General features: G+C 40.8%; 1 non-coding gene across 1 annotated transcript; it reads right to left on the bottom strand.

Annotated features, from left to right (window-relative positions):
- Positions 1-288: 288 nt before the first annotated feature.
- LOC141624173 (small nucleolar RNA R71) lies at positions 289-395 on the bottom strand. The gene has a single exon (XR_012533988.1). It is a non-coding gene; the product is annotated as a small nucleolar RNA R71 (small nucleolar RNA).
- Between the last annotated feature and the right edge of the window lie 10365 nt (positions 396-10760).

Below are 10760 nucleotides of genomic sequence, written 5' to 3'. Positions count from 1 at the left end.
TTTATTGCCAAATCCGCATTTATACAATTAATCGAAAGAAGCCAATTTGGGGTGATGCCTAGTGAAGACCCTCATTCTTATATGGAGACTTTTTGTGACTATTGTGATGCGATTTCTCAAACCGGTGTAACTCAAGACCAAATTCGATGGGTCTTATTTCTTTTTTCTCTCATTGGCACCGCAAAACAATGGTTGAAAGACCTTGATAAGGCTACTCTCCGAATTGATTCTTGGAAGAAGTTGGCTCTAGCTTTCTACAAAAAGTTCTACCCACCGGAAAAGACTAACATGCTAAGAGCTCAAATTACGGGCTTTAAGCAAAGAGATGAAGAATCCTTGTATGAAGCTTGGGAGCGATTCAAGGGAAATTGTCGCTCATGTCCTCATCATGGACTTAGCGAGTGGTTCTTGGTACAACAATTTTGGAATGGTCTTTATGAAGACTCAAGAAACATTCTCAACATGGGATCAAATGGTATGTTCACCGAAGTTGATGACAATCAAACTTGGAACAAGATTGAGGAAATGGCGGTCCATAACACACAATATAGTAGACCTCGCAAGGCTACTAGAGGAGGAAAGCATGAAGTGGACTCCATTACTTAATTGGGTGCTCAACTTAGTGCTCACATTGATACCATCAACTTAAAGTTTGAAAAAGCTATGGCTAGACTTGAAGAAGCCTCAAAATCACCAAAGCATCATGTTAATGCCATGACGGCATCTTCATCAATCCCAAGTGGGATATGTGATAATTGTGGAACTTTGGGACATGACCAAAGTGAATGTAGGGGAACAAATGAACAAGTGAATGTTTTTCAAGCATACAAGAGTGGTACCCCTTATTCCAATTATTACAATGAAAACACAAAATTCCACCCAAATCTCTCATACAAAAGCCAAAATGTTCAAAACCCTCAACCAACATACACCCCACCTCCCATGAGAAACCAAAATCAAAGACCCTTTTACAACCAAAACCAAGGTTACCAAAATCAAACTCCATACAATCAACAAAATGACCAAGGTTTTGATGTGCAAAAAGCGGTCCTCCAAATGCAAAAGAATCAACAAGAGTTTTTCACTCAAATGCAAAAAGATAGTCAAGCAAAGGAAATCACCATCAACAACATCCTAGCCCACACCAAAATGTTGGAAACCCAAATGACTCAACTAGCATCTTCAAGCTCACAAAGACAAAAGGGGCAATTGCCACCTCAAAGTAATCCCCCAAGACACGAAACGGTTAGTGCCATTCACTTGAGAAGTGGTACGAGGTATGAAGCACCAAAGAAGCAAGTTGAGGATGAAGTTGTGGAAGCTAGTGACAAAGAAAAAGTTGTGCAAAACTCCAAGGATGGAGAACCATCAAAAGAAGAATTTTCAAAGAAAAATGAAGATAAGGCCAAGGAGAAGGAGCCCATTGTGATTAGACTTCCTTTTCCAAGTCGTCAAGCCAAGCCCAAATTTGATGACCAACTTGGAAAATTTATGGAGATTGTAAAGAATTTGGAAGTCTCAATTCCTTTCACGGAATTAATCAATCACGTGCCGGCCTATGCAGAATACATGAAAGACATCCTTACGAAAAAGAAGTCGATCCGGAAGCTTGAGACTATCACCTTCACTAAGGTGAGTAGTGCAATCCTTCAAGGGAGTTCACCTCCAAAACTCAAAGATCCGGGAAGCTTCTCAATACCGTGTACCATTGGCGACACCACGATCAACAAAGGCTTATGTGATCTAGGGGCTAGTGTGAGTGTTATGCCGTACTCGGTAAGTAAAAGGTTAGGGATGGGAGAGCTTAAATGCACCAATATCACACTCCAAATGGCTGAAAGATCGACGAAGACACCATTAGGGATATGGGAAGATGTTCCCGTAAAAGTTTGGAAATTTTTCATCCCGGTGGACTTTGTTATTGTTGACATGGAAGAAGACTCCAATATTCCAATCATTCTAGGAAGACCTTTCTTGCACACTGCGGGTGCGGTGATAGATGTGAAGCATGGAGAGCTCACTCTAGAAGTAGGAGATGAGAGCATAACTTTCAATCTTGACAAGACCATGAGAGCTCCCCGTTTGCATGAACCATGTTTTATGGTTGATCATTATAGCCGGAAGGATGATAGGAAGAAGTCAGAATTCCAATGGAAGAAGAAAATTAATGATGCTCCATTCAAAGAGCAAGTGAATTGTAACAAAGAGAGCTTGAAAAGCTCACCAAAGTCAAGCAATGAAGAGGATGGCCTCATTGGCCAAGACAAGAAAGTGGGAGAGTTGTCTCTATCAACTCAAGAGATATTTAGTGACCAAGTAGATGAAGTTTGTGGTCTTTGGGACGATGAGTTTGAAGGGATTTTCAATCCCTATATTGGTAATGCTATCGATCAAGACCAACATGAAGGACAACAAGTGCAAAGATCTATTGAGGATCTTTATCATGGCAATGAACAAGCTTTTGACTACTTTTTCAAGGTGTTGAGTAACATCAACAACACCTTGGACATGCCCCCATGACATCACTAAGGATGAGAGTTTGGTGGAGTCCTCTCCAAACCACCATTTGTAAATATTTCTAACTCCCTAACTTGCATTTTAATTCTTACATTGCATTTTTGTCATTTTCGGATTTTTATGCCTTGACAAGATATTTATCATTTTTGAGAGAAGTGAGGGAGGGACTAATGATTTTATTGATGTGTAGTGCTTTAGCTTAGTGTGGGGATAACAATTGCCTAGGCTATTCATGCCTTTATAGTGCCCCTACAATGAAGAACACAGGATTTGAAGAATGAAAAATGACACGGGATATGCAAGTGCACGGATGGAACTGAATCCGGGTAGACCAGGTGGAATCCGAGCGTCCCTATAGGTAATCCGCTCGTCTTATGGGAATCCGAGCGTCTGTGGAAGAATCCGTCCGTCCAAATGAGCTGCAAAATTAAAAATTTGGGACTGTTAGAGAATCCGAGCGTCCCAGCTGAGAAGACGCTCGTCTGAAAGAATCCGCTCGTCTTTGCAAGAAGACGCTCGTTTTTGCCGTCGAGAATAAGAAAACTCATTTGTATGTGAGAATCCGCTCGTCTTTAAGGGAATCCGCTCGTCCTGAACTGCAAGAATCCGCTCGTCTTCACTGAAAGACGCTCGTCTTTAGGCGAGATTTCCTGAACCCATATTGAGCAGAATCCGAGCGTCCCGAAGGGAATCCGCTCGTCTTCCCCCTACAGTTTAAAATTTCGGGTGTTTTAAATACCCCCTTCCCACATTCATTCATTCATTCATACATTCAAACACTACCCAAAAACCCAAAAACCCTCATCCTCTCCATCACCAAAAACAAGATTTCCTCAACCAAATTCAACAAAATCACATTCAAACTTCCTTACAACAATAATTAATCACTCCTTTTACAACAATAATCAATCCAAGTGCCAAAGTCTTCAACCTTTGAGTCGATTTTTGAAATACAAAGGCAAATCCTTTCATCTTAAAATCGATTTGGGTATAATTGGAAATTGAAGATTTTCAATCTTTTCTTGGTATAATCATCAATGGCATGAACAAAAGGATCGACAAAGGCACTCAAGGCAAAGGCACTCTAAAAAAGGCAACAATGCCTTCAAGCAAAGAAAGCTTCAATGGCTATGGTGGTTGCTAGTGCAAACTTGGAAGTTCAACAACAACAAAATCCTCCCTTGGAAGCAACAACATCAACAACTCCGGAAATTGCTCAATTGCCAAACTATCCGGAGGTAATTTTCATTTCTAACTCCCATAGGGATACATTTGCCAAGTATGCTAAGAAAACCATTCTACCCACCAAATTCATATGTGAAGATGCTTTGAACAAATTGGGTATCCTTGAACAAACAAAAGCCTTCTTTGAAGCCATGGGGTTGGGAAAATTGTTCACTACAAGATAATTAACATACCCCTCCCTTACCTTTGAATTCTTAAGTTCATTGAAAGTGACTAAGGTAGAGACTGGAACATACATTGAGTTTCGCCTTGCCAATGTGAATAGGCGCATCACCTTTGATGTTTTGAGTAAAGCATTAGGAATTAGTGATACACCTTATTATCATAAGATGCCCGAAAAATATGACCCCACTCCTCTTTGGGAGGCGATTTCCGGGAAGAAATTTGAGAACTTTCATGCTTGTCGCGCTCTATTAGCCCACCATCCGGGCATTAGAGTGTGGCACAAGGTCATCGGGAATACTATAATTGCAAGAAAAGACACTAACCACTTTACCAAGCTCGATTGTGTTCTACTTGAGTCGGCCTTAAATGTCGGAAGGGAATTCACCAAGCCTTACAATGCTCTAAGGCTTTTGGTGGAAAGATGGCTCAATATTGATTGTGGAAAGGAAGGCACCGCTTTTATCGTAAATGGAGGTCTAGTTACTCTCTTGGCCAAGCACTTTGATCCAAATTTCAACAAGGATAACAAGTATGTGGCGATCAAAGGGGTCATCTCATTGACATGGATGCCATGATTAACAAGTACAAGTGGGTCAAGCATAATCCTCTTGACACCAAATATGGGTGGCTCACCAATGATGCTAGATCTTTCACTTTGCCTTCCAAGATATGCCGCTTGAGTGTTCATAGAACAAACTACCTTCTTCCACTCTCAAAGGAAGCCGAGTACATCATCCGTCAACAAAGGGGTGAAATTGAAAAGCCCTCCTCCTCCATTGTCACACCACCCTATCCATTCAAATATCAAGAGTTCAAACCCGAAGGTGTTGAAGTGGGCAATGACTACATGACCCTACTTATGCAAGAGATGCACAAACAAGCTTATAAGGATCGGGAAGATGCATACTTGGCCCAATATCCACCCCTCCTTCATTTAGCTAGGCAAGGACTACTTGATCCTTCATGTCCTTTGCCTAGTTGGGCGGATAAGGAAGTCTTCTTTCCAAGTGCATCTAGGGGTGAAAGACCGGGTGACGATGAGGTTGTCGGTGATGAGGTTGTTGATGATGAGGGCATTGTTGAAGAGGTAAATGAAGAAGAAGAGGCTAATGAAGATGAGCAAGGAAGTGATGAAGGAAGTGAGAAAGGAAGTGAAGAGGGGAGTGGAGATAAGTCCACTTCTATGGAGGAAAATGATGACAATGATGATATGGTGGAAGACTAGCAAGCTTTGGAGGCTCATACCCTCTTGAGATTTGTCTACTTCTTTCTTTGTTTTATTTATTTTATCTTGATCATAGTTTGGAGAGTCCTAGCAACATGAGGACTAACACCTCGGCTCCAATGAGGTGTTCTTTTATTATTCCCGTTTGAAAAATCCAAAATGACAATTAGTTTCATGCATTGCATCTTATGTGCATGAACTACCCCAAATTTAAGACATTAGAAATAATGTCTATTTTGGTTTGGGGAAGTACATGCATACGCAACGGGAGGTAATCTAAATTACGCTCTCCGTCATAAACAAAAATCCATGCATCATGTAGTGTAGATTAGTATAGCTTGCATTTAGTATAGAATTCATGCATCATACTTATATAATTTCCTATTATATTGGCCATTGAGGACAATGCCCATATTAGTGTGGGGATGGGAAATTCTAACTTAACTTTTATTCAAAAAAAAAAAATAAAAAAAATCAAAAAATTTCGAAAAACCAAAAAAATTGAAAAATTGAAAAACCAAAAACAAGTTCATTTCCTCTGTACTGTAGTCTCGTATATATTGTTGTATATATTGTGTTTGTTCTATCCTTGTTCACATTGATCGACTACGCCATATCCGAGACATGAGGATATTGAAGACCGCATGGTATGATCTTTCCAATCTCCTTTTTCCTCTCTATGTTAATGACTATGTGGCTTTATTTTGATTGATGCGGTATAAACAATGTGATTTTAGGACTTGCATTTAGTTTATATGTCATACTAGTTGGTAGAATAATATGCATTAGGATGTATATATGTTAGTTACATCATGGCATGTAGTTTGCATGTTAGAAAAATTTTGTGAAACCGTCTACTTGGGAAACTTGACAAGTGTATACAGGCCCTAGTAGATTCTTTTTCTTCTTAAGACTTTGCTTGTTAGAATACTTGTAAAACACCCTAGGATGTGTCATGCTAGTATCCTTTGACCCATGGATTAAGGCCTAGTCAAGAGTACCTTGTGGTGTGATAACTCCTTGGCTACCGTTTATTCCAAGGTGACCCTTGAAACCATGCATCCATCATCAGTGTTCTGCCACATTTTTGTCATCAAAGGGAATGGGCACAAAAAGAAATTGATTTGAGTTCAAGAAATGAAATGAAAAGTGAAAGAAAGTTTACAAAATGCATCAATTGAAAAGAGGAGCAAAAATAGAACTCCTAAAGCCTCAAATATAAGGCACCCTCACTACATATGGGGTGACTTTGAAAATGTTCAAAAAGAAATGCAAAAAGTTGTCAAGTGTTGAAATGCCAAAAATCAAAAGAAATGGCAAAAGAAAGTGTTCTCAAATGTTATATGCCACAAGAAATTGGGGGGAAAAACAACAAAGCAAACTCCCAAATGAAACTCAAATACTATCGATCCCTTTATCCATCGTATCCACTTTTGTGCATGGTAGAGAGGGGACGACTCTTCTTCTTGTCTAGGCAAGAGGGGGAATTCCGCGATCCTCCAGTGCTTCTAACGCCATAAGGAGTCTATTCTTGACAAAAGCATTTAACGATTGAGGACAAAGGTACACTAGCTTGACACAACTTGGAGGTGATTTATTGGTATCCTTCCAGGCTTAGTAGTTTGAAGAAATTGCATCTATGAAGGAGTGTGTACCCTTGAATTGCTTCCCTTGTAGATAATTTCCGCCACTTAGATGAGGAAAGTGGCTATTCTTTTGTAGATGCATCCATTACTTGTTTTTGTATGCTTTAATGTTTGGATGTGTTGCCATTTTGGCAAGACCCACCATGCCTTGCAAGAAGGCATCCTACCTCATGGTTGTCTTGTTGTGAGTTGAAGGGGCGGAGTGAGACCCGCTAATTGTCTCATATCGGCTATGCTATTAGGTTAGTTTAAATAACGGTCCTAGTCTTTGTCACCTCTTTAATCGGGACGAGCAAAGGTTCGGTTTGGGGAAATTTGATGTGACCATAATTTAAGCACATTTAGTTCCCGAATTAGCCTTGTTCCCATGCTTTTTAGTGCATATTTGGGTCATTTATTGTCTTTAGTCCTTTGTTTTGCATATTCTTTGAGGTTTTGTTTCCTTGGTAGGAAAGGAGTGCAAACCTTGCATTTTCATGGCAAAATAGAGCTAAATTGATTGAATTCAATGACCAAGCATCAAAGAGAAGACAAGACTAGAAGGCCTTTGTACATACTATAGTAGATGGGCAATGATGAGAAAAGATTCTTGCATCTCCGAGGAAATCCTCATGGATTTTATGAAGAAAAAGGAAGAAAAGAAGAAAGAAAGAAGCTATAAGACAATTCGAGCGGATTGTCCACAAGCCACCCGTCCACCATACGCAATCCGATCATTTTCCCCAGCTGGACGCTCGGCCAAATCCTCCACAATCCGCCCGTCTTCCCCAACAATCCGCTCGGCCAAAACGTTCTCAATCCGCCCGTCCCGTGCCCTGGACGCTCGGATTCTGTGACAGCTAAATCCGTCTTCTACATGTTCAAGGAAGGATGCGCATATTTTCTAAAGACCGGCGAAAAGGAGACCGGAGTCTCTCTTGAGACCGGCGATTCCTCAAGGACTTAATCGTCATTTAAGCCCTTAGTTAACCCTAATTTATGTACCTAATCCCAACTATAAATACCCCATTAGTCTAATTAGATGAGCATGTTCTTCTTAGAAATCTTTAGTGTAGTTAATATCAATCAAATCTCTCTTTAATCTTGTAATCAACATTTAATCAAGTCTTAATACAAATTTCATTTCCTTAATCTCTCTTTTGTTCATCTTTCATTTTGGGTAATTGAAGATTATTTGGGTTATTTTTGGGAGATTGACAACCTTCCAATCAATTATCAAGTACTTCTATTATTCTTGCTTTATTATTGGAATCATTAGCAGGTATAATTCTCTTAATTCCTTTTTAATTATTGTTAATCATTTTCATTTATTCATCATGTTTTACTTTGTTGGTATGATTGACAACCTTGCTAGCATGTTCAACATGATAATGAGTGAGTAGTTTCCTTAGCTAGGGTTAATGGGTAATTAGGGGAAACCAACTTGGGGAATGATTCATGCTTAATTTAATATGTTTTCATAGTTTATTTGCTTGCTTGTTGTGATCTCAACTTATGCACATGTTATGTTTGATGAAATGTGAGCCTATGAATCCTTGCATTTTTTACCCATCACCTATCTTTTCAATGAGACTTGTAAGACATAAACCAACTCGAGTCTCATTAGACCATGCATATAGTTGAGTAGGGAAGATTAAGTCGACTTGTACGTGTTGTACAATCTAATCGATTCGGCTCCAGGACCCAAACTTTCCTAGGATTGTAAGATATAAACCAACTCGATCCATCACAACAATAATTGCTTGCTTATAATTTGAAAATATGTTTGTATGATCAATTCCCATGAATCCCCTATGACGCCATGACACCCTAGTGCCTTTTATCAATTGTTTACATCCCTTTTTAATCATCTTGCTTGTTTACTTTTATTGCTATTTAGTTTAGTGATCTTCTACTTCAAACCCCAATTTGTGACACCCCTAGACACCGCTAGTTGCAATTGAAAATCTCATCTCAATTTCCGTCCCTTGGGATCCGACCTTTACTTGCCTCTTTACTAATTGTAGAGTTGTTTGTGGAGTTATAAATTGTGTTTTGGTCTAGGTGCTCCTAACGACAAGTACCGAAAACTAAACCTCCAAGTGAGTCCAACCACAAGGACACAACCGCACACCCATTTGAATCTCAACCATTAATATCAATCCTCAAAAGTAGCCCACCCAGCTGCAAAAAATAAACCTCTTTGCTGGGGGCTTCTTCCTTAAGACGTCACCCATTCCTTATTTTGTAAAATTCCCATCTTCTTACTCTGGGGGCTTCTCTTTCAAGATGCCACCCGTCCTTTATCCTCAAACATCTCTTGAGTCTCAACCCCAGTCTAAAATAAAACCTCATATAGTCTAGTGCTCGGTTCGGACGATGACAAGGTCTTGGTTCCGCTCTCCGAATCATCAAGACTCGAGAAGGGAACTCAAATGAGAAAATGGTGGCGAGGATGTCTGGAGAAGATAATCAATTCTTATTCCCCAGCCGAGCGGATCTTCTACTCCGATGATTTGATGCGCGTTGTCACCCTCTTTTGGCTAAGGAGTAGCACACACATAAGCAAAGTCTGTCAGAGTCACCCCCGTGCTTTGTCGATACTAAGTCTGTATCACGTTCACGACCGTCTGTTTGTCAGTCTGTCAGTATGCGTCCGTGTGAGTCAATGTCGCAATGGTCACGTGTCTTCAATTCATGAAATTTCGGGTCTACCACCAGCAGTACTCAATATCAAATCTCACAACTTTTCAAAGCTCCAATCTCCCCTCGTGTGAGATCTTACATGCTAGTTGCTTATATGCTAATTGCTCACATGCTTATGTGCTTATGTGCTTATATGCTTGCTTACATGATTGTCTATGCGATTGCGTATTTGTGTGGTCACTAACCATGTAGATAATCTTGAGAACAAAAGCGCACTCCAACTGAGTACTAGGTTCTTCCCGACAAGCGCCGACCCATCAAGTTCAAGGGCTTTAACCGTGTCGATTATAATGACGTCGCTACCTCCCAATGATCAACAACACATATCCCCGACGAGTCTTGAGGAGTTTCTAACTCCCCAGCAAGTGCCGATTTCCAAATCTAAGTCACAAAGGCCTTTCAAAGATCCTTGCAACATAATTCATGATCCCGAGGCAGCGCTCTCACTAAATGGTTTTCCAGAGAGCCTTGCTCAGATGATTCATCCCCATGGAGTTCTTTCAAGACCCCATCAAGTTGGAGTTTGTTTCTCCCTGTCTAAACCTATCAATATCAACCTGGTTAGAAGTCATTACCGGACAATATCTAGAAATAAGCCCGATGTTCCAGGCTATTTCCCGAAGTCGATTATTCGACCATCCATGGCTGGCGAGCCTATACGCACCTTCGATGGCTGGCGAGCTTATGTGCACTTTCGATAGCTAGCGAGCCTCAAAACGTACCTTCAACATGGTTGGCGAGCCTTAAAACGTACCTTCAACATAGCTGGCGAGCCTTTGCACGCACACAAGAAGCAATTCAAGGACATATCCCAAAGATGCCTCAGGTATGACACCTTCATATGGCTTGCGAGCCTCAAACGTACCACCTTCAACACCGGCTGGCGAGCCTTTGCGCGCAAAAGATTCAAAGACGTATCCCGAAGATGCCTTAGGTATGACTCGTTCTTATGGCTGGTGAGCCGTTATACGTAGTCTAATGGACTTTAAACGACCCGAACCAGAAGTTGACAGACTCTAAACTGTTCGCGATGGCAGGTCCTTGACTCGAATCCTTGAGTTACCTCGACGTCGCCCTTCCCGACGGCAGGTCCTTGGCTCAAACCCTTTTGAGTCGCCTCGACGTCGCAATGGTCTTCAGGTTGTAATCTTCGATTGACCTAGAGGCCATAATTTGACTTTTGCCCTGTCCAAGCCTCAGTCAAAGTGGGGGCTCTGTAGATACCCAGTATTTGCACCTTCCGAAAACAACTCGATGATGATCGGACTATAACGTGT

Source organism: Silene latifolia, chromosome 1, assembly GCF_048544455.1.
Source record: "Silene latifolia isolate original U9 population chromosome 1, ASM4854445v1, whole genome shotgun sequence".
Taxonomy (NCBI): Eukaryota; Viridiplantae; Streptophyta; class Magnoliopsida; order Caryophyllales; family Caryophyllaceae; genus Silene; species Silene latifolia.
This window is presented reverse-complemented; position numbering and strand designations above follow the sequence as displayed.